A 24,308-nucleotide genomic window follows, 5' to 3' on the forward strand; every position below is an offset into this window, starting at 1 on the left:
ACCAACGCTACGTACAATGAGAACAATCAGGGTGGTGGCATCTCACAGTGCTGGGAAGTTAGGCCTAGAGTGGCTAAAAACGACAACACTGTTCCAGTTGAAACAACACCTGTCCTTACGCTCAGACAACATGGATCTTAGGGATTTCTTTTTATGTCCCCAGAAACCACGTTGGAAGCGCTTCTTATATGCTATTTACAATGAAGTGTGGAAAATCTCACAACAGGAAGCTGCAGAGAGATTGCGTGAGATTGAAAGGGTTAACTAAGAAAAGGCTTTGGCAGGGGTTGACAACGGCATGACCACACTGACTTCCAGGATTTATCACTGGGCAACATTGTGTCTTCTGCAATAGGTATAATGGAACAGGATTTGTCTATTCTTCAGCATGGGCAATCGCAATTACGGTCCATTCTATTACTAAGCTGTACGCTATACTTATTGGGCTCTGATCACATGCCCTGGCAGTATATCAACAATACATCTTTGTTTTCTGCGTACACGCTAACAGAAAAACAGGCAACCATGGCACAAAGAGATGCAAAATATACAATGCTGCACATTGAAAAATTGGATCGATTACCTTTTACCGTGGCACAATCACAGAATGGTTAATACATGGCCATAATACACTGCCAGTCACGACACTCCAATTTCAATACTGTCTACAGTATCACCAAGTAGGCAGGTATGAAGCATTGAGTAAGGAATACATACATGAATCTTGGGAATTACCGTACAGATTTAGATGCCGGAATGGTGACACTGAAGTTTTTCTCAGTGGTTCAGACTGTGAGAGTTCTTTAAGTGGGTCTCTAATTTGTCAGGATATTATGCTACATATTATGTAATGCTTCAACTGCAAATTTATAGTGTCATTCAAAAGGGTCCCCAACTGCCGTGATACATCCGGTGTTCAAACTGCTCTTGAATGGGAGTTATTTGATGTTGATTGATCAAGATTGTTGTGGGATGCTGCAAGGCATCGCATATCTACTCACGGTTAGTTCCATGGTTTCTTGTTGTATTCAAGTATTGTTTCCAGCAACCCACACAGTCAGGGAGGTGCCACTATGGCCTTCATTGAATGTTTCCCTTATACAGCTTGATTCTCTGGGCAGACTGAAAGCCATACTTTTCCAGAAGGATGTGGCCTTAACCTCAGCCTGAGAGACTTTTGATCTCCAGGTTGAAAGGTCTTTAGCTGAGATACAGACATTAGTCTGAATTAACTTCCCACTCCATTTCAGGGAAATGGTACATTGTCTCTTTAATATGTCTTATACGAGTGGGATAGTGCACCTATTTAAGAGGGATCACTGACATAATATCGACTACAAAAATATAGACTTACAAAAATATCGATGCAAAAATATAGAATACCAAAATATCAAAGTCCTATCTCCAAACAGGAAATTACAAAAATATCGAATCCAAAATATCGTTGTAAATAATATAGTTAGTCAAAATATCGAATTTTTTAAATGTTTTAAAAGTAATGTTAAATTAATGAAATAATACATATAATTAACTGACACATACTTAAAAATACTTAAATAACAGTAAACTTAATGAATAATTAAAGTAAGTAAAAAAAAAAATTAATACATATATCTTAACGTGATATTAATTAAAAATATTCAATATTTTCTGTGTAGGATAGCGGGCGCGTAAAATTTACTATTACCACTCCAGTAAGTGCAATAGTAGGGAAAGCGTTGGATAGCGGGAGGGTAAAAATTACTATTCCCACTCCAGAGAGTGCAATAATAGGGAAAACATTGGATAGCGTAGGGGTAATAATTACTATTCCTACTCCAGAGAGTGCAACAGTAGGGAAAGCGTTGGATAGCGAGAGGGTAACATTTACTATTCCCACTCCAGTGAGTGCAACAGTAGGGAAAGCGTTGGATAGCGTAGGGGTAAAAATTACTATTCCTACTCCAGAGAGTGCAACAGTAGGGAAAGCGTTGGATAGCGGGAGGGTAACATTTACTATTCCCACTCCAGTGAGTGCAACAGTAGGGAAAGCGTTGGATAGCGTAGGGGTAAAAATTACTATTCCCACTCCAGAGAGTGCAACAGTAGGGAAAGCGTTGGATAGCGGGAGGGTAAAAATTACTATTCCCACTCCAGAGAGTGCAAAAGTAGGGAAAGCGTTGGATAGCGGGAGGGTAACATTTACTATTCCCACTCCAGTGAGTGCAACAGTAGGGAAAGCGTTGGATAGCATAGGGGTAAAAATTACTATTCCCACTCCAGAGAGTGCAACAGTAGGGAAAGCGTTGGATAGCGGAAAGGTAACATTTACTATTCCCACTCCAGTGAGTGCAACAGTAGGGAAAGCGTTGGATAGCGTAGGGGTAAAAAATACTATTCCCACTCCAGTGAGTGCAACAGTAGGGAAAGCGTTGGATAGCGGGAGGGTAAAAATTAATATTCCCACTCCAGAGAGTGCAATAATAGGGAAAGTATTGGATAGCGTAGGGGTAAAAATTACTATTCCCACTCAAGTAAGTGCAATAGTAGAGAAAATAATAAATGTATTTTTTTTTAAATTAATTAATTATTAATACAAAAACAAGTATTACAATTAATTACCAATCACACAAGAATTGATTATTTATAAATACCAATTAATTTTTGTTTAATTAATTAACTATTAATAATTAATTAACAAACAATTGTTTTTCAATAACAAACATTACTAAATGCAAATAATTCCAATTAATAATTAATTTATAATATATTAATTAAGGATATACACAAATTATTTAAATAATTATTTTTTTCCAATTATATTACTTCCCACCATATTCCCCTATAAACACAATACCCGCTACAAATATTAATTGAATACAATTAACATAATTATCAATTAAAATATTAATACTAATTAATTACCAATTAATACTAATTATTTACCAATTAATAATTAATCAACAACCAATCAATTTGCAATACCAATTAATAATTAACTAATCACAATTAAATTACTTCCCATCCTATTCCCCTATAAATCCAAAACCCGCTACAGAAGTAAAACGCACAATTAAATTAAAGATATATTAATTAACAATATACACAAATAAATTAAATAATTATTTATTTACAATTATATTACTTGCCACCATATTCCCCTATAAACACACTGCCCGCTACAAATATTAAATGAATACAATTAACATAATTATCAATTAAGCAATTAATACAAATTAATTACCAATTAATACTAATTATTTACCAATTAATAATTCATCAACAACCAATTAATTTTCAATACCAATTAATAATTAACTAATAACAATTAAATTACTTCCCACCCTATTCCCCTATAAACCCACAACCCGCTACAGAAGTAAAACGCAAAATTAAATTAAAAATAATTAATAATTCCTATAAATTATTATTTAATAATCTATAATTAAATTACTTCCCACCCTATTCCCCTATAAACCCACAACCCAGTACAGAAGTAAAACGCAAAATTAAATTAAAAATAATTAATAATTCCTATAAATTATTATTTAATGTACTATAATTAAATTACTTCCCACCCTACTCCCCTATAAACCCACAACCCGCTACGGAATTAAATTACAAAAAAATAAAAAAACATAAAATTCATTAATTTAAAAATATTCTAACATACATTCCAATATTAATACATACTTTTAACACATATACTAACAGTTAAAACACTATAAAAAATTCGATATTTTTAACAACTATATTATGACTGTCGATATTACTTACTTCTATATTATTGCAATCGATATTTCTTACCTGTTTTTCGATATTCTTCACCACTATATTTTTGCAAGTCGATATTCTGTCCATTCGATATTAAAAACTCGATATTCTGGCTACTCGATATTTTTTTTTCGATATTATGTCTAGTTACCATTTAAGAGCATAGGTTCTGGACTATTGAGCACCTTTCAGATGTAATACCATAATTTATATACTCCGTATTGGGAAGCGTTTTTGGAGGGCTGCTACTGGTCCTACTACTTGTAGTGGGTATCCTGGTTTTAATATTCTTGCTACGCAATGGATGTCCCAGTTTCCAAAGAGATGGAAAAGGCGCTCTTTGTGTGCCGATGCCATGAACGCATGGTACTTCATCTGGGAACACCTCAGCTTCAGGAGCTAAGCGAACATTGGTTCCTATCGTTCAGATCAGTCTGAGTGTCTTGCCTGTACTCCGCTGCCTATTCTGCGGATACGAATGAGTGTTGGATATATGTCTAACACTTCTATCGGTTGCGCCCCCGGACATAGATGGACTACTGGACTCATTAAAGGCTCACTTATTGAAGTGTCCTCAACGTATTCAAATGTTGATGTCGGCATTCTTAGAGGATTTAGCTCCTGTCGGAATGAATGGACACCGGCTCTGCTACAGGTTCACAGGCATCAAGTACTTCCTTATCAACAGCTGTGGGTACTGCAGAAGATTACCTTTGCTCCATTGACTTGATCCAAAAGGTGTTACAGGGGCCGTTGTCTGTGAAGTCAAGTGGCAGTGATGTTGCTTCTCCCACACAGGACACATAACCATTCGTCTCTCCGTGTGCTGGGAACAATTCGGCATTTTTACAAAACAACCCAAATTGAAATTCGACAAAATTATTTTTGTTTTATTTTTCTCTGTTGCTCTCACTGAGCACTATGGCTTTCGGCGTGCTTAGTTGGTCTAACAGTATATTGACTAATTAGAGGACTTATAGACCTTTTTTAACTTAAGCATCATTTTTTTACACATACCATGTTTTTAGATGCTTTTATCATATTTTAGAAATTGTTAATTTTGTCATCCAGTCGGATGAGGAGTGAGTTTATTGAGCCCCAATGTACCCCAATAGAGGCCTAGGTAGCTGCATGACCTTTTACCTACATTTTTTCCTACCTAGTTCTACATAACGCTCTGGTGCTGACCTAGGCTCTTACCTAGTTAGGGGTCAAATAAATGTCATGTGGTTTTATTCAAAAATTAGCTTCATTTATTATGCATGAGGTTTCTTAGTATCACAGCAGAATTACCATCTTCTGCATAATAACTCTGTACAAAAGTCACCACTTTCGTCATCCTTGGGCCACAGTACCATGACACATGTAGGTAGAACCCCTGAGGGTACCTTTCAGGTATATAAGTACCACATCTTTGCTGGGCAAACCAGAGGAGAAGCTTCCATGCTGACACGAGACACTGAAGTCCCTGTACGCAGACACTCCAGCACGCAGTGGTCTGACATCCCTCACAGGGTGTCCAACTCAAAACTAAGACAGGGTCCTTTGTTCTCTCCCATCAGGTAATGGGTTTGGCTCTTTTCTAGGGGGATTCTTAGCCCTATTCCTACATACATGCTAGGAACATTTAGTTAGGGTTTGCATGTTAGGAGTACTTATGATAACTGCCATGTATCTATATGCCTGCATATATTCACTGTTTTAATACCATGGTAGAATTCTACCTTTTATTTACTCCGTTGGTGTTTATAACCGTATACATCTGTTTCTGTCTAATGGTTGTTGCAGCACAAGTATTTTATGCTAGAATGACACTGGTTCAATAAATCTTAATGAAAACGCCCTCTCTGTTTATTCTTTATATTTCTCTTAGAATGAGGGTTGTCATGTTCGATAGTCGCCAGCTCCTTGGTAGGGTTGTGGGGCTTGTAGTGGCACTGTGAGCTAACTGGTCTACAGACTAACATATCCTTTGGGGGTGTCAGGAATCAGTTTGGAAACCTATCTCTTAGTTCTTGTTGTCTAAATGTGCAGATCCTTTATAGATTCGTAGGAACTACACAACATTGTATGAAAGTAGTAAGGGATTAAGTATGCAGGCGCTATAATATTTAGCGCTTAAATGTTAAGTTGCAGTTTAAAAAGAATGTGCTGCTTCAGAGAGAGCCAATATAAAGGCTTATTATACACTCTGATATGTTCTCATTTCCTCAGCATAAAGGGATGCCTAAGAGCTGTTTTGTAGTGACTATCACCATTTTAAAACTGTGGCTGCCACGCCTAAATAAAGTGGATCACAAAAGGTTATAGCAAGACCTCTAAACATACCTTGTGCTGCATGGATGCACTGGCTGAAACACTGAGGAGTATGAAGAAGCTTTTAAATTGAGAAGCACCTATGGGCAACTGTCCCAGATCAGGTGATTTTATATATAGTACTCAGGATTTAAAGACTGTTGAAGATGGTCTTAGTGCACTAAAACAGCGCTGAAAAGTATTATTAGGGAGACTGGTGAACCTTAAATGTTTAAAGTTGATGAGATCGAAATACCTAATTTGATCAGATTCCGCTGTGCAGTTTTCAAGGATGATCAGGGCAATGTCACTTCAAAATTTTTGTTAGGTGTGGGAGGAATATTCAGTTCCTCCTACAAAATTGGCAGAATTTTAGAGATTCCACTTTGCTCTTATTATGCGGAGTTATGGCCCAATTCCACTAGGTGCTGTGTGATTAGATTTTTTCTCGCATACCACTCCAGAATGGTAACTTGATAAGTGTGAGTGAGATTTGGCATCTCCTAGCACAATATCCGGTCGCTAGGAGGACTGCCAGCGAGAATTTTGTAACGCAGGCAATCGTAACCGATAGTAGTCAGAAGGCTGCCACTGAAGTAGAAAATCAGCTTGAGCAGCAGCAAAATCAACTTGAGTAGCTGCGCCCTCTGGCACACCGCATGGTGCCATTTGCTCTGATTTTTCAGGGCAGGACATGCTACAGGTGCTAAAAAACAGCTCGAGCAGCACAAAGTGCCTATTTCCACGTGTTGGCGGAACTCTGCGGAATCTCGCAAAAATTTTATGTAACTCCAAGGAATTCCACAGAGTCAAATTCTGCATGTTCTAGCCACCTCTAATTTTAGTAAGTGTTAATTTACAACCAAGTATAACCTTTGGCCAGTTGAGGGTTATTACATCATACATACTATCATCCTCTTTAATGAGTTTTTAGAATCCATTAATTTTCCTCTTGAGTGGCCCATATCATACTCCTTTTTTCCCTGTAAATAGAGGTCCTGGGAAATTGATATGGTAGAGCTCAGGATTTCCCTCACATTTTCAGAATTCTTCTCTTTTTCATTACTTAAGCCCAGTTCAAGAAACCCTTCTTTTCCTACTAATCAGTGGAATATTGCCTTGATGCCAACCGGCATCCCCACTTGCCTAGGAAGTTAGATAATAGGATCACCCTTGGGCTCTCAGAATTTCCTCTCTACTAATGACTACGTTTAGAAATGTCAATATTAATAGAGCATGCTGTTCCTAATCAAATCCCAGGGCAAACATAGTAGTGCTATTCATTAACAAGGATATTATGAATAAAAGCAATTTCAGTGGGGTTCCTTAATAATTTTAATTTCACTTTCTTATAAATCTGCACTTCCTAATTCAGCTTTTCACCTATACAGAACTTTGGCAACAAAATAATACATAAAATAACCCCCTTTTTAGGGGCCTGTTTGCAATTGCAGTGCTAGCCCAATGAGGAGCTGCCCGATGATGAAGCATGCCACCCCCATTAGTGGGCAAGTGCTTCTGCACTGAATCAAAAACAATCTCATAGACCACTTTTTGACTCAGGTGCACTACTAGTTTCTCCTGAGTTTGTATAGGAACAGCATACTCTATGAACATCGATAGTTATCTATGGGAATGTGTATGCTGGACCTTCAATACTCCCAATCCCGCCATTTTCTATGATACTGGAATAAATGAATACCTCTAGTGTCATATTCCCCAAGAATCTTGTCTTCGCTCCCCTATTTTTTGATATACCCATGTTTGTTGGCATTAAGACTCAGACTTTGCTCCCAACAACCAGTGGTAAAGTGCTCGTGCTCTCCCTTCCAAAGATGGAAAAACTGCAACACACCTAATTGGCACACTTAATTTACTTATTATTCCCTAGTAAATGGTATTACATGCACCCTATGCAATACTCATTGTGCCACTCACTAAAGTACCATTGTAAAACATGCCTCAAGCCTGCCACTGCAGATTTTACACAGTTTTAAACTGCCAAATCAACATGGCAAACAAAAACCTTTTGTCAGGCCTAAACCTCCCTTCCTAATTCTTATAAGTCAGCCCTAAGGCATGCCAGAAACACTCATAAATGCTGAATGTGTGGCATTTAAAAAGTAGGACATGTTTTCTTAAGTTTTACATTCCCTGACAGTAAAAAGTCCTAAAGCCATTTTTCACTGTGGTAAGGCTGCACTTATATAGATTAACAAAGGGTTACTTTATAAACATAAACATAACATATGTATTTGTAAAGTGCATGTTCACCATGAAGGGTATCTTGGTGTTGAATAACAGATGTTTATTGTTACCCATCACAATTATTACAATTAATAAGTGATAACTTCAGTTTCGGAGCAGATAGAAAAAACAGCTTCCACTCCTTTGAATTGCAATATGAAGTCCTCTTTAATGGTAAAGCCACATTTATAGTTACTATTGTGAAAATGGCATTTTAAGAAAGCTGCAAAAAGAACAAATGATGGACGTAATGCTGAACAATGTAATACATTCACCCCAGTACAGAAATGTAGGTCTACATCAATCGGTCTATTTCCCAGCATGCCATTCCAGTTTAAACCCAGCCATAGGCAAATCAGTCTTGACCATGCTTCCCATTGGAACAGTCCAGCCTGAACCGCCGGCCAGGCCCTCCCTGGGCCGGAAACAAGCATCCAGGGACCGGTTTCGGTGTATCACCCCTCATCAGCCAGGCTAGCTTTAATCCACTGGCAAAATAAGCACGGGACCTACGTCTGCTCTATCCATTGAAAAGATTATTGCTGCCACTGATACAGACAAAGGCATGCATGTTCTTAAAGACATCAATTCAACTCACACATGGAACACACATATTCAACCTACTGCTGATGATGTTGAGTTTCAGAATTTCAAAAATGTGCTGGATGAACTGTCTGTCACTCGAGAGGGTATCATTTTGAGAAGCTCGATAATCATCATATCCCAGAACCTTAGACAGCAAGGTATTAAACTAGCTCATGAAGCGAATTGTGGCTTTGTAGCCAACAAAAGAGCCTTAAGAGATCGTTACTGGTTCCCTCACCCAGATGACCAGGTTGAGAAACAACTGAAAGCATGCCATCTCTTCAAGCCGAGTGGATGACGACCAGCCGCCTGAAACTGAACTCGGACAAGACAGAGGTCCTCATCCTGGGCTCCTCTCCCTCCGCCTGGGACGACTCCTGGTGGCCTCCCGCCCTGGGCACCGCACCCAAACCGACAGACCATGCACGAAACCTGGGCTTCATCTTGGACTCCTCCCTCTCCATGACCAGGCAAGTCAGCAGCGTCTCCTCGGCGTGCTTCAACATCCTACGCATGCTACGGAAGATCTTCTGGTGGATCCCCACTGAGACCAGGAAGACCGTCACCCAGGCCCTCGTCACCAGCCGACTGGACTACGGCAACGCCCTCTACGCCGGGACCACCGCCAAGCTCCAGAAGAGACTCCAGCGGATCCAAAACGCCTCAGCCAGACTCATCCTCGACATCCCACGATCCAGCCACATCTCCGGACATCTGAGAGACCTTCACTGGCTCCCCATCAACAAGAGAATCACCTTCCGCCTCCTCACCCACGCACACAAAGCCCTACACGACCAAGGCCCGAGCTACCTCAACAGCCGAGTCAACTTCTACGCTCCCAAACGCCACCTCCGATCAGCCAACCACGCCCTCGCCGCCGTCCCCCGCATCCGAAGAGCGACTACAGGAGGAAGGTCCTTCTCCTACCTGGCCGCCAAGACCTGGAACTGCCTCCCGTCCGACCTGCGCCTGACCCAAGACCACCTCTCCTTCAGGAAGAAGCTGAAGACCTGGCTGTTCGAGCAGTAGCGGCACCCCCCCCCCCCCCAGCGCCTTGAGACCCTATGGGTATGTAGCGCGCTTTATAAGTGTCACTGATTGATTGATTGATTGAACTGCTTATCCCCCAAAATGACACACCATCCATTGATAATGACCTACCTGCGCACACCTGGGAAAGAGTTGCAATTAATTTCTCTGCCCTCTAGAAAATAGACATAATTTCATGGTCATTATTGATGAATATTCGCGGTTTCCTCTGGTGGAGGACTTGTTTTCGACAACCCATGACAAGGTCACCGAATAGCTTGAGGCCAACTTTGAAGCATGGAGCATTACTGCTGTACTACAATCTGACAAGATCCCACCATTCAAAAGCAGAGAATTCAAGGAATTTTTCATTTGACTCAATGTCAAGCATCAGAAAGCACCCATCTGTGGTCTCAAGCCAATGGTGTTGTCAAACGATTCATGAGTATCCTTCTGAGAGCGATAAGCGAGCATCGGTGGAAGAAATTAGTCTGAATCAAGCCCTGTGGAAAGCCCTTTGTGTCTATTGATCGACTGCTCATTACACAACTGGTGAAAGCCATGCCACCTTGCTACTGGGGAGAGCCATCAGAACAAAGCTACCGCAATGGACTCCAAAACGTTTGGTGAATGCCCACAAGGTTCGCGTCACAGATACTTCTCGAAAACACAAGATAAAGTGTTATGTTGACCGGCACAGATGCACCAAAGAAACAGACTTTGCTAAAGGACTGGTCTTCAGAAACAGAAGCATATACCTGACACTCCTTTTGCTGCTGATCCTTTGAGATTTGTGATGAGCAAGGGACACATGGTGACAGCGCATCATCCTGGAAAATCCATTCTGAGAGACTCGTCACACTTTAAACACTTTTTTAAAAGTTCTTTTTATTGGCATTTCAAAACCAATACAGAAAAGGAAAAAGGAAATGGCACAACATTACACATTAAAAGTATCCATCAGCAGTGTTGGGATGTCAGCATCATATTGTATATCTAAGTACTACACAATGAACAAAGTTCTTATGCAATAATAACAGTGAGTGTACAGTAGTGGAAGAGGAAGGGGAGAGGAAGGGGAATCAGCTACTCAGCAAGGTCATTGCTGGCCAGGGCTCCGCTGGCGTACTATCAGTCACAGCAATAAGTACTTTACAACCACGCACGGCGACCTTGAACTACAGCCACTCAGGGCACCACAACCAACAGGCATAACATCTCCTAATCTATTTCCAGTGCATCGGAATCAGCGTCTTCCCACTGTTACATGCCTGCATGCTCAAATATCGCTCCAAGGGGGACCACATGTCCTTAGAGCACAATCTCACTGGCATCAGCTCAGAGAATGCTGTTAAGTTGTCTTGACAGTGCACTGCATCTTTGAGCCAGGCAGCCTTTTATGGAATTAGGCGGCACCCCCAATGCATCGCCTCTCGTCGCTTAGCCAGCAGAAGCGCAGTAAGCTTTCACCGTTTGAGAGGACCCCTTCACAAAGCCTAGCAGTGCAACCCAGGGTGTGTGCACCTGATGGATGTTGGCTATTTCATCAGTGGTACCAAAGACAACGTTCCAGAATGCTTCCACACCCAGGAAGTCACATGCCTAAGGCAGAAAATGAGTACATGGCGCTGAGCATCAGGTGCATCATGCATACCCCTGAAGGCCCATTTTATGCAGCTGCTCCAGGGTCTGATAGAGCATATATAAGCATTTAAATCCTATAAGGGCAGTCGATAGTTGGGCGATAGAGCTCAGACCTGGGTGCAACAGAATCACCAATGCTCCTCAGAAATTTTCATTTCAAGGGCTGTACCCCATGCCTGATGATTGCGGGGGAAACACATCAGAGCTGTGTCCTGCGTATTCTAGTAATGAGCCTGTGTGGAGACAGGTTTACCAGGAAAGCCTCAAGAGCTCGAAACGTGGGAGGTGCTGCAGGGTATGTGCTATTGAGGCTGCGCATCGCTGCTCTCAGCTGAAAATATGTGAACATGTCCAATATGGAGATGGCTTGATGTGAAGTGATAAAGAAGCCCTCTAGATAAATGTCGCACATGGTTGTGAGGTTCTACTTACGCAGTCGGTTTTGCATGCACAGCATCCTGCGTTAGGGGTAAGGCGGGGTTATCAATCAGCAGGACAGAAGGGCTAAAGAGGAAATCCATCCGGGCCCACCTCCTCAATTCATCCCACACCCAGACTTAGCAACCCACTGTGTCAAACTTGGTTCTAGAGTGTCTCGGGGTTTGGTATAGTGCCAGTCGAAGGGGTTCCGAGCTGCATGGTCAGGTTCAGGTGCCGTGTGCAAATTGCTCTAGCACATTGAAGTAGTGAAGCTCCCTATCTGACGCTGTTAGCTCGCCCAGCTCAAAGGGAAGGTAATATTGTCCCAGGCAATTCAGGGGTGCTTCCTTGCCCACGCAAGTGTTACATGAGAGGGGCGGACAGGGAGTCAAGAGTATTAATGAATAGGTATTAGGATTTGGGTGGTTATCACCATCTTTGCCAAAGCTAACCTGCCAGCCAAGGAGAGTGGGAGCTTCCTCCATATCTTCATGCGCTCCTCCAGCCAGTCCATCAGGTGCCCATAGTTGGAGAGCCAGACAGTGTCTAAATCTTGGCAAAGAGGTATGGCCATTCCAGTGAATCAAAGCCCTTAGTGGGATCTAGACAAGTCACAGCAGTGCTAAGGTTGGGTTTAATGGTGTGTATTAGAGCAAAAAGGTCCAAAGGTCATGGGATATACAGCACCCAGGAATAAATCTGGACTGATATGATCTGACGATGAGCTGTAATGGAAGCAGCTGGGAGTCAATCATCTTGGCAAGGATTTTATTATCTATGTTAATCACGGATAATATTCTATAGGATTCACATCTCTGTGGATCGTTGTTGGGTTTAAAAATGGCGATGATCAGCATCTCCCGTAGGGATGGTGGTAATATACCCCACGTCAGAGACTCCTCATACATGATGAGGAGGGGCAGAGCTAGGAGGAGAGGGAATTATTTATCAAATGCGGCTTTGAGTCCGTCTAACCCAGGGTCCTATCACCAGGGAGAGCACTATTTACTTGTATAATTTCTTCTACTATAAATGGCTTGTCTAGAAACCTGTGGTGCCCATATCTAGCCACGAGAGTTGTAGCGAATCAAAGAAGGAGTCACGGTGTAGGGGGTACTCGACTGAGCTGTCTGGTACAGTCAGGAGTAGAAATTTGTAATTTCCCTCTGCACTGCCGCCGTCCCTATTACTAATTTGTCGCACTCAGCAATGTAGTCGTTAGACCAGGGCTCACGCAGCATGTTTGCTAGTGTCTTGCCTACTATGTCACCCTCACCCAATCACCGGGTGAGGGCCTCCTTGCTCAGATATTGTTTTTCCCTCTGCGCACCATCCTCAAAATTGTTCAATTTGCAGTGAATGTTGCTTGCGTGAAGTCACTTTTGTCAGTGAAGTACTGAAGCTCTAGTGCCCAGATCTCGGCTTCTAGGCATGCCAGGTCACCCGGCAGTGTGCGTAGTACCCTAGGCTGCTTAGTTATACATACTTCATAAATTACAGTTTTGAAGGCCTCCCAGACTGTGGAATAAGATTCCACTGTACCTAGGTAATGCCCGAAGTATTCCACAACTGTCACCCGCACCTCCTCCCGAAACACCTGATCATGCAGTGCAGCCGATGGTAGATGCCATGCGAAAGTGATAGATTTAAAGTACGGAGGGGAGAACTTAAGCAGAGCCAGGGCATGAGCTGATAAGGTATGAGGCAGGTGAAAAACGTTGCTATTCAAAGCATCCACATTCTGCTAAACCAGCCAAAAAACAATATGTGACCATGTGAGGTGGGCCGGGCTGGTAGATGTTCTCTCATCGCTGTCTCCATGCCAGGCACGCCTTAAGTCAGTGTGATCATTATCCTCCATGGTGTACAGTAGGGAAACTGCACGAGGGTGGGGCACCGAGAGTCGCACGATCTATCTGCCAAGGTGTCAAGCACTACATTAAAATCCCCACTCCATAGTGTTGCTTCAATTCCAAGAGTGTTCGCTAATCTACCAACTTCAGCAAAGAAACAGGATCATCTGCATTGGGGCCATAAATAGAAATGAGCTTCAGCGGATGACTCTATTGTGCCTGATAGGATCACATAGCGACCTTTCTCATTGCAGAGGGTTTGGTGTGTGTGCCAAGGTAGGCCCTTCTGGAGTAGTATAGTGACCCGCGTGCATAGTTTGAGTAATGTATTATACCCCTATCCATCCCCATTGCTTTTCTGTTAGGTGTAGTTTTTGTACAAAATAAATGTCTACAATGTGCCAACATGTGGGGTGTCTTACACCTGTTAGTCAATCCACGTGCATTCCACGTCACACAAGTTAGTGGTGTTATAGCGTTCCCTTCCTGTCTGAGCTGTCAAGATCAGTTCATGCCTGCTGGGGGAGATGGCATGCCTCAGAGTAAGTGTGTGTTCGCTGAGTAAAGCAAAGGGAGGGGTGGGTTAGAAAGAATAGAAGAACCAAAAGTGTATCACATTCAAAAACAATACCCCAACATCAGTGCCACCACCATCCACTTCTATCAAACAAACAATGGTTCTGTCGGGGATGCACTATTTCTTTAAACATTGAATCAATCAAAGGTTAATTTCATGAAAGACAAATTCTCATAAGCAACACACATAGAGACCAAAAGAGGGGGTATATGAAAAGTTTTATAAATTACTTCATTTATAAATCCCCACATTCAATTTGTATGGCTGTCACTATAAAAAGTAAACTGTAATTTGTGACAAAGTGAAGAGTGGTGCTCAGTGCTATAGTGAGGTGCGTAATATATACAAAGTGACTTTCGTGATAACGACGTTTTAAAAGGCCAGAATACAACGGCTGTTTGAATAGCTCTGTAGACTGAATAAATGAGTCTTTATACAGAGTCTTTCAGCTGGTCCAGGGGATATGTCGACGTTTCAACTAGGCCTGGGCAAAAATTTCGTTCCGTTCGCGGAAATTGCGATAATTTGACATTTTTGCGTTCCGCGGAGAGCGCGAAAATGTCAAAAATTCCGGTTTCCGCAGCTTGGCGATAATTTGTTTCTTGCTCGCGCTGTAAAATAATACATTCTCGCGCGCGCGCGATCGCCTTACCTGAATCCCTGCGTTCGCCGACAAGTTTTCTTGATCCGGTCGCGTTCTCCATGAGATGTTGTATTGTTTTTAGCCATTTGCGCTGTCTCGCGACAGTTCGCGCCCGCAGTGACGTCATGCGTCGCGCGATCACGTCTTTCTTCTCGCGATCATGCACCGCGAGAACAACTCAAAACAAGATGGCCGCGCCCGCAAGCAACCACATGGGTAAGTTGGCGACCCGCAACCATGCAGAAAATCTCGCGAACATGCCGGAAAAAAACTTCCGCATCTTCGCGATATTTCTGCTTGTTTGCGATAATTTTAAACATTCTCGCGATAATTTGCGAAGGTTAATTCCGCAAATTCCGCCCACCCCTAGTTTCAACCCAGGGGGGCATTACTGTCTTAGTCAATGCGGGTCTTCATCAGGACAAGGAAATGGGGGACAGCCTGGAGAATAATAATGTATGGTCAGGTGTGTTGACGCGAGAGGCTGAATAAATCACAGTACGTAGGGTTATGGGGTAAAGGACTCACCAACTGGGGCCCGTGGTGATTCAGAGGGCTGGTGTGTATGCAGTAGCAAAGGGGTACTGCTGGTGTTCTTCCAAAGTGGGTATCCTAGTTGGGAAAATTCGCATAATAAGATCTCTAATTGTTTAAATTCGGTGATTTACTGAAACTTAATATCGAGGTTGCGGTCGACTTACCCACTGAAGGGAATCGACCACTGTCTTCCGAATTCTAAAGACCTCGATGTGGTGGAAGGTTACAGGCAATCGTCCTGTCTCTTGTGATCACTCTATGATTCTGCGAAAAAGGGGGGAGGGGGTTAGTCACCTATTGTGAGGATCGCATCTGAGCGATTGCGCCATTAGCTGTTATACTACAGCGCTTACCTCAATGATAATGGTGCCCAGAAAAAATGAATTAATTCCGGTCCGTGGGTGCAGGCTAACGTCCTATCTGCTCGAGCTCCGACACCAAGTGTGCCGCTGGGCGTCTATTTCATGGTAGGACAGAGCGCGTGTACGTAGCGTGTGTGGTCGCCTCCAGGGCTCGTTGCTAAGCAACACGCTAAACGTGTGACGTACCTCCGTCATATGAGTCAAAGGAAAAGCGTCCCCGTCTTGTTGCTAGGCAACCGGCTACGTGGTGCATGCGACTCAATATGCGTCTATGGTAGGGCAGAGCGCGTAGACTCGGTGCAGTCAACTATTTAAGAGGCATTACAATAGAATCTCATCATGAACAGTGAATGGACCGGTGCACTGGGCGCATTCAAGAGTATACGTGGGGCTCTGTGAGGTGTAGAATCATATAGTTAGAATCCCACCCGATGGAGGTCAGGTCAGCGGTTTAGAGCCAGCATGGTTGATTCGGACAAATCATACATTTAAACAACAATATACAATTAAACAAAAATGTACAAACTTTCTTGGATTAAAACAACCAGAGATCAATGCATAGAATCGCTGATACTGCGTTATAAAGTGAGTAAGCTATACATTGTGATTAATGCTACTGAGTGAGTTGAGGATTCTAGAGCGAGGGTGAGTGGAGGGACCCGCAGGCTCAATTGTCGTATGTTTTGTGCATACAGGTAAACAGACATAGGGGACTCAGAGTGTTATAAATATCCCATGTCTCTTTGATCACGTTCAACCCACTAATAACAGAGTTGAGGGAATGGGTGAGTTGAATATATTCAAGTGTATGCGAGGGGCTCTAAACATTTTAGATGATGGGACATGAGAGACTCAGAGTATTAGAGTTGTCCCATTTGTCTAGCGGTCTCTTCAATCTCGTTCAACCCATTACGAACAGAGTTGAGTGAATGAATCCATTTGCATTCTTTGTAATTTAGGACCCCAGATAATGAGCCACCTCTCGCATTGGGACTGATCTTTTCTATAATCCACCATTTTATGCTATTTGGAGAATGGTTATGTGTCGTAAAATGCTCCACCATGGGTGCTCCCTGTACCACCATCCACTTCAGCACTCCACTTGGGCCAAAAGTATCCCTCCCCACCCAAATCTGGCTCCTGGTGCCAGAAACAGTAACAAACCAGGGCAGCTAGACCCCCAGCGCACTACCAGCTGTGTGGAAGCTGAGAACCGGTGAGAGGTCATAATGGCAGTTCGCTCCTGCCGCATATAGGCTGAGTAAACATAACCATAGTACAAAGCCCAGCAGTTCAGAAGTCCAAGCAACATGAAACCATCTAGAGCGAGGGCCACATGTAAATAAGGCCATCAATGGATGACAGTCAAGCAAGAAGGAATATGGTTAGAGCGCATCTAACTTAATCATTTTCACTTAAATCTCCCTGTTCAGCATTGATGGATTCTATGTGTGACTTAGTAGCCGTCAGCGGGATGCTCTTCACAAATTTGGTGGCAGCCGCTCGGGTCAGTGAAACACATGGTGTTTCCTGCATGATAAATCCAGAGCTTGGCTTGGTACAGCTAGGAGTATTTTGTATCCGTCTTGAGAAGGGAGCATTTAATTAACAGGCAAAAAGTCTCTGCCGGCTGCCTGCACAGTGACCGCAAAGTGCGGGTAGAAGGAGACGGTTGTGCCCTGGTGAACAGGGATTTGTTGATCTCTTGCAAGTCACAGCACTATGTCTCAGTCCATGTAATTTAACAAATGGGCAATTATATAATAGCCCTCCATGCGTTCCATGGTGGTGGACTCCGAGATCCCAATGATCTCTAGGTTGTGCCGTTGTGAGCATGCTTCAAAATCTTCATTTTTATTTTGGATAAACTCAACGACCTTTTTCATTTGAAGAATTTCCTCATGCATCAACTCCCCGTCGTCTTTAATCATTGGCATACGAATTTCAAGTTAAGTTATGCGTTCGCTGTGGCCATCAATTCTTTCTTTGAGCCGGTTAAATCAGTCAGTCAACAGGTCAATCTTGATGTCGATGGTGGGTAGGCTGTGTTTTAAATCTAAGAACATTTTGTTGTATCTCTGTCTCTGTGGTAATTTTCTTGCCCATGCACAGCTAACAATCTTCCATTGATGGTTCCTTTGTGTGCGTTTGTTGGTGCTGTTCAAATATGAGCTTTTATTGCTTGCGTCAGCTTTCCCCATCGTTTAGCTGGAGACTTAATTATGGAGGTGCAGCCACAGGGGGGGGGGGGTAGCACCAATTGACTGGACAGACTGGGTGTCATACTTCAACTAGGACCCTGCCTCACCTCAAAGGGATATCTCAGGGGGGCAAGAGCAGACAACACAGCTACAAGGTGCTCTTCTCCTTAGCTGTGCCCTGGGCCCATAGAGAGCTCAACTGTGTCTGGCTTGTATGTAGAGGTGTGCACAGAGATGGGGTGAAATCGGACCCAGCTACTACTCCAGTGTTCTGGGAAGGGGGCAAAAGCAGGCCAGAAGTCCCTTGATCAGGTGGAGGCCTCTTGCATCATCAAATGCTCTGCACATGCTCGGGGACGTCCGGCCGCCCCTGCAGATGCTCTACCGGGGATCAGGTCCAATCCCCAGGTGGGGCCCAGGCAACAGCAGTACAGTCACTTAGTTCTTATTACAGAGGGCGAGGCCCATCTGTGTGCCCCCCACCCCCTGAGAACGGCTCAAGTATGTGCTCAATACAGGGTCTAGAGCCCCCTTAGTGATGATCTCCACAGACACAGACCCAGGTGCCTCACAGTCTTCACCACAAGGGCTGCAGCTCAGATGGCAAGAGCCAGGATGGACAATGACAAGCTGCTCAGCTGGGCGTTTCTGGGATTATTTAGCCCCACGCTAGCCACAATGACATGTATGGTGCCCCGGCGGCAGGTTTCCAGGGTTCACGTTCACAGCCAGCCCTAATCCTACCTACTGTCTTGGCATATGCCACCTCCTTGGTCGCCTTCGCACAAGGGGGTTGCTCTGTCGGCAGCTGAACTCAAGAGGCCCAGGCAGGACACACCTGAAAACCTCAGCAGCCCCCGGCAGTTGACTCACAACAGCAACCCTGCAATCAACTTTTTAGCTAGTTTGAGTTAGGCATCCAAAGGGCTGCATATATTTGTCTCCTTACCGCTCCAACTTGCAGGTGCCAGATTCGTCAAACTCCGCTGGGGGTGTTTCCGCTGATCACAGGCAGTAGTCATTTTCTTAGGCCTCATGTCCCTGATGCGCTCTAAGAAGGGTGACCAGATTCTCAAAACAAAAAACGGGGACAGGTCATAGACATAGAAATAGGTCTACAGTTTGCAGTAACCATTGACATAAAAGTAGGACTATTTGACAGCTGTCATAGACTTTGAAAAAGGACTACAATGACAGCTCCCTCCACAGACCGAGATGAAGCATTACAGACAACAAATCCGAGGTCATTTGTTGGCACCCCTCTCCTTTACGCAGCAGCATTAGTACTTTTTATTACATTTAAGGACTATAGCATATATTTACCAAAAATCAATAAAACACCACAGGCTAGAAAACGCCAGATTTACTAGCTTTATCAATGCTCGTTTCTATAGCTGCGCGTCAGCACCACGTAAAGTACAACTCACTCATGTTGCTTTGTTGCTCATGACAGAAAAGCATGGGAGGTAAACTGTGGAATGCTAAATTGCCAAAGGGCAGCCATGGACCAATGTAAGAAAACCACTTCTCTCCAGGTATTACTGGATTAGGGTCTTAAGTGTCGCAAAGGCTGGCCGACCACACAGTCCTCCCACATTTGCGTGGTCACTGCTGGGATGTCATGTTACCTTACTGGGGTATGTATAGTGCACTCTAGCCATTCTGATAATCTCATAGCGCAATAGTGTGAAGACCTGTGCAAAAAGCTCGAGCAGCGCTGTTCGCCTCTCCCACAGACGTTAACCCTGCTCCTTTCCAGCTAAACAGTTTGCTGTGATCTGAAAGGTCAGTCAAAAGGTCAAGTCATAGCTTTGATATAAAGAACACAGAGCATGCATCAATTGGTTATGAATAAAACATGCAATGAGCAATACATTAATCCCTGCACAATATGCATAAGGGCTACTGAAAAGTTTGTATGGCTATGAATACAAGCTACAGGACGAAGAAATATTGTTTTATCCAAAGAAGAAACTTTTGGTAAGAGACATGGGCGAGGCAATTGAAGATATTTTGGATTGCCATCTGGACAGTATGCTTGATCGTGAAATTGATAAGACCACTAATGCAAGCAAAGGACATGATATGGGAATGTGCAATGTGCAATCTATATGTTCTTGGTATATGAAACAGATAAGCTATTGCCACATATCCACTTTTAGTAAATATGTTTAAATAATGCAACAATAGGGGACATTTTTTACAATCTGGAAAACATATTGGAAAAAATGAGCAGATTTAATAGCCAAGGCAGGTTTAACCTGAAGCCACTGAATGAAGGCCTCAAATAGCGACTCAGCCTTTTACCTGATCACCAGTGTTCCGTTTCCCAGGATTTCTGTTCGGGTCTTGGAACTGGTAGAAATGAATGGTTGGAGCTTGAGAAGGACTTTGGGGACATCATCACCACACGTGTTATCAGACACTCATCCTAACATTCAAAAATACTTTAAAGTTTCTGTTTTGTGTACTTCTAGGTGGGATATCTGGGGGAGCAGCCAACGCACAGCCTCTACATATCACAGAAGTTCAGAAAGTTTATAAACTGGGGTTGCTTCTTAAAATCACTATTTCCTCCTCTAGCGAAGATTCAGTTTTGATGAAATGCAATTATTCGAATATGGCTGGCACGATGACGTAGGTGGCGCTGCGTGTAAAATGAGGAGGGAAATCCAGAGAGAAAATAAATGTCTCTCTTCAAAGGATTTCCCTTCCAGCTACAGCGCTCACCTTAGTGACGTCACACGCCGTAAACAGTGCAAAGAGAGCATGCGCGCACATGCTCAACCGGAACACTGAAAAAACGGGACATTTCTGTGTTTAACCCGGACACTATTTGAAAACCGGGACATTTGAGTCACTTGGAGAAAAGTGTCGGGACATGGGGCACTTCTCCAAAAATGGGGGCAGTTCAGGGAAAACCGGGACGTCTGGTCACCCTAGCTCTAGGCCGCTCGGGCATCATGGTGAGTTTTGATACTTTGGCACCATCTTCACAGCTAAAAGTAGGTCGGGAGATAATCACAGAGTTTCAGGCATGAAGTTTAAGGTCGGCAGGTGCTGATGCTAGTTTTTTAAGCGGATAAATGATAATATTCGTCCCCCGGTCGGTAGACCCTCGCAGAGTGATAGGCATCTTGCAGCTGGGCTGTCTAGAGCTCCACACACTTTAAACATTTGCCTCAGTGTTCGTCAGCTCTTGAGTTCATAATAGAGACAATGCGGACTGAGAGGCCTGCTCAAGCATCTGAGCCCACATCATCGGTGCCTAGTCCAGGTGCAGCTCAACTACCTCATACCACCAGATTTGGCAGAACGGTGCGAGCACCTCGGAGACTCATTGGGGAAATGTGATGCTAATTGTCATTTGTACTTTTTGTTTCACAAAGGGGGTGATGTAGTGTCCTCGATGTTAGCAGCGCTAGGACACTAGTAGTTCTAGGAGGACTCTGAAAAAGAAATGATGTAATCTGTCGGTAGGTGTTAAGGCGTGGCTATTAAAATCATAAGTAATGTGCGCATTGCCGATCGGAAGTGAAAGAAGAAAGACGTCTGTTGCAGAGCTCCGTGTGTGGCGTGTTCATTTGCATGCTCCCGGCTAGGGAGGACGCTACTATGTCCTAGCTTTTCTTGACATCAGTAATATTTGTGTTATTGGGAGTACTGTTGAAACACGCATCGCTCATGGTTGTGGTTGGTGCCGGAGGAATGGCGTGCAGGAAATTGATCTTGGCCAGACTTTCTCCAGGTCTCTCTTTCACCAATCTCCTTAGAGATTTTTCCCAGTCCGTTTGCAGAATGCAGATGGCATTTTGTTTACCTCGTAGAGCGAATGCCCTTGAGAAATATACCCTCGATTAGCATGCCTTGCAAGAACAAAACCTTTTATGAGTAAATCTACTTACTATGAGTACAATAACAATATAACGAGCCTTATCATAAACCAAAAATAAAAAACCACTTAATGGAAGAAGAAAAAAAAGGCGCGTTTAAAATGTCCAAACTGTGTACTAATGGGCTTGGGGGAGGTTTCTATGGCAGCATTTTGTGGGGGAGGACCCATTAGGCAGAATAGTGCGCATAGTTTGGTATTGGGGAAGGGACATTTGAGGCTATTACTGTATTTAAGTCAACACCATGGCATACTGCGAATTCGGCACGTCATCTTTGCTGTGTTAAGGTGCTTTCTCTACTGTACGTCGTGCATTTTAATAACCATCGCTGTAATAGTGCCCATCTCTGACTTAGGTGCTGAATAAATGTCTTGAAGAATATTTTAAGCTAATTTCCTTAAAGACATGCAAGCTTTTAATGCTGAAAGTACAGATAATAAGGTAAAACAAATATGAGTGAAATTAGATTTTTAAAAAACTATATAAACACAAGTTTTACCTGAAATATGTATTTAAAGCTTTCTCTCTGCAATACCCAAAGTAACAGCGCCATCGCGTGGTAGTAGAACATAAAGACCACTCTGTTTCTTCTAAAAGATTATGAAAAACATTACCTAGATCTCTTAGACCATCACTCAGATACACACATAATTGTGGCTATCTTTCAAATGTAGTGCATGGTAAATGTCTAATTGCCAACCAGGCACACTGCCAGATGCACACTAATTAAGCAGTACCCCACTATTGAATGTACTAAGGTAGAAATGTCTTCAGCTTCATAAATTCCCTCAGTATTTATAAAGTAAGATACATTTATTTGTGAGATCCATCTCTGCCAGATAGCGCAGAAATCATCACCATCAGGATGTGAATTATATCGGAAATAAAGTGGAACAAGCAATTTTTCCTAGGTTTAATTTGTGTTTTATTAAAAAATGGTGAAAACTGCATTAAAGCAAGGAGCTGTAATGTGTACAGGTCTTTGCTGAGTGTTCGGGTTTTGTCATGCAAAACTGCCGGACAGCAATAATCATTAGAATGGCTGAGATTCTTCATCATTCTCTATATAAGGATTGTCACTTTTACTTCTGTCTCCGAGCTTTGGTTTACTTTTTATTCCCGGGCAGGAACTACCTACAATGAAGAGAACTGTTACTGGGGGGAGCGACAGGCGTTGCCAGTCTCCCCCCCGGGTAGCTTTGTAAAATGGGGCAGTCCACAGGCACAACTTAGGGAGGTTTAGGAAAAGGTTACTTAAGAAACTGGATATCGGAAGATCAGCCTCTTGCTAACTCCTTCCCCCAGGTAGGCAGTGACAGAGAAAAGGAGTCATACACCCACCCTGCATTATCGGGGTAGGAGTGAGGGTCTAAGCCACGCCACAGTAGGACCGAATTTTGCTGAACAGGACAACCCAGTAATTGGGTTACCCCTGGAGGGTAGGAAGCACAGGGGAGGAGAAGACGAAGTTTGGGGCTTTGGAGCAGGACAAGGATGCTTCATTAGGGGGGTGTTGAGTAGAGTGAGAGAGGCTGGGGGAGACCAACGGGGCAGTGAATTAAAGAGGAACGAATGACATTGTCGGGTGGGGACTTGGTCGGGGAATGTTTGGTACATCTTGAGAAGGGTGTATGAAAAAAAGGGTTTATCAACTAGTTTCAAGTATTGACGAAGTTGATAGAATGTTAATGTTGTGTCTTAATTTAAGTAAGGCAATTGGTACAAATATGTCCTAAAAGTGGCCTTTTATGCTTTAAGTGTGAGTGTGAGTGTGATTATTTCATGATACTCACTATCTTTGCAAGCGATTTAGGAAATACTTGAAATATGTGATTTTATTGAGCCACGACTATCCAAGTGCAACACCGTTATCCCTTGAAATCAATTATTTTCCAAAATCACCACTCAACTATAATTTCCCAATTAATCTGGTGAGTTTTTGTTGATGTGGCCATACTACCACTGTCCTGATGGAACTCTATTAGCTCCCCTTGCCAGACCGTACCATTGTCAACTCCAGCAGCATCATCTTCAAAAGCATCACGACCTGCACCCACCCAATTGCTGACATTCTTCTCATCTCTGGTGGGTTTCAGCACACCTGCAGCCAGTAAACCATAAGACTTGAGCCGAAGAAGTACAAAAAAGAAAAAACACAAAGCAGCAGATCTCCTCCAGATGTGGGCGCAGGATGTGGAACAATATCCCTGAAATCATTAGGCCCATCACAACCCTACTCCATTTAGGAAATTGCTGACACCATGCCTTT

The 24,308-nt window shown here is 43.1% G+C and overlaps 1 protein-coding gene across 1 annotated transcript in view; it reads right to left on the minus strand.

Moving 5' to 3' along the window:
• Positions 1-24,308, minus strand: part of AGBL1 (AGBL carboxypeptidase 1) — a 3,971,795-nt gene that overhangs the window by 3,272,272 nt on the left and 675,215 nt on the right. The window lies entirely within an intron of this gene.

The sequence above is a fragment of the Triturus cristatus genome, chromosome 3_1, assembly GCF_964204655.1.
Source record: "Triturus cristatus chromosome 3_1, aTriCri1.1, whole genome shotgun sequence".
NCBI classification, from domain to species: domain Eukaryota; kingdom Metazoa; phylum Chordata; class Amphibia; order Caudata; family Salamandridae; genus Triturus; species Triturus cristatus.